Genomic DNA, 1543 nt, shown 5'->3' on the forward strand with positions numbered 1-1543 from the left:
TTGGGTTCTGTTTCTTTCTTCTTTGTGTAGAGGGGCCACCCGTTCTGAAGCTGTAAAACATGACCGGAGGCCACAGCACATAACACCCAATATGCAGCAAGAGGGCTTTACAACGCTTTGGGCTCTTTCTATTATGCATTTTCATTGCCACCAGTGTAGTAGGTCTCATTGGGAAATGGGCTTTGGTAAATATTTCTGACTGGCTGCAGTATGAAGCGGACCAAATCAAACTCCATTTGGTTTCTAAATTGGCGGATTGCAGACTGCCTTCTTCATGTTGTCTCCAATCATATTTGTTCTCCAGTTTTGGATCAGTTTAACCTTGACTTACTGATGTACATTTTCAAGATCATGTATAACACTAAACCTGTCTGCGTAGTATTTTTTTTCTTGTAGTTATCAGTCTGGGACCGATGGCCTGTGCACATTGTATGGTTGTTTGTGGCTCACACATAAAACAACTTTACTTAAAGCCAAGATCATCTGCCATAATTGCGTGGGTTTCATCCATCGGATGCAGCATTCCTTCCTTTATGTTTGATATCGTCTCCTCGGCGGATAACATATCATTTTACACTGCACTTCCTCTTCACCTTTCTGATCATTGAATCTTCATAAAATAGCGATTGGAATACGAATCAAACGCACTCAAAAGGGTGAACGCAGCTCAGGACGTACCGGGTTATTATAACCATAATCCTGGTTTTTTTCATATGATGGTTTCCATGCCATGTTTGCAATTTTTATTGTAGTAACTGTAGTAGGACAGTTTGTAATAACTGTTTGAGTGATAATCTAATGAAACACAAAATTCTATCATATTTGATTGATTCGCTCTGACTGGTCAGTACCTACCTGGTGTATCTAAACAGCTGTACTGAAAACCCCTTCTCTATGTGTTCATGTGTGATGGAGTATAAGGAAGAAAAGCGTAAACAGTCTCTTGATCGCTGGTGTTGTCAGTGCTGGAGCGGCTTTGCTGAAGATCATCTGGATTTCCAAGGCAGGTGCAAAAAGATACGATCAGGACAAGGAAAACCAATTGAATGTTAGATATGTAGAAAACTGGTCTCTAAAGATTATAAACTGGATCTTATCCAGTAGGTTTATAGTCCTTATCTAGCAACTATGTTAAAAAAAACACAGCAACTGCAAAACAATTTATGTTTTGGAGCAATGACAGTGATATAATGTGTGTTCTGTAAAACCAAACAGAGAACATCTCTTCAAGCTAATGAGAAAATTAGATATGTTTGTGAAACTTTTTAATGAATCTAAAATAAAAAGCTCATTTGTTCTGCTGAATTTCTGTGGAACTTTATGCTGAATAAAACCAGTTTATCAACATTTTTGTACCTCTATTTGATGGACAATTTATGACCATTTCCTAATTTTGCTCTCGCAGTAGCATATTCTTATTGAATGGTTTTCCCCTAAATTAGCAAATAAATAACTAAAAATAAAAAAATAATAGAATTAATCAAGTTAAATGATGACATTTTTTATAGGGAACAAAAACCTGGGGAATTACATCTGCACAAAA

The sequence above is a fragment of the Cyprinus carpio genome, chromosome A15 (assembly GCF_018340385.1).
Source record: "Cyprinus carpio isolate SPL01 chromosome A15, ASM1834038v1, whole genome shotgun sequence".
Lineage (NCBI taxonomy): Eukaryota > Metazoa > Chordata > Actinopteri > Cypriniformes > Cyprinidae > Cyprinus > Cyprinus carpio.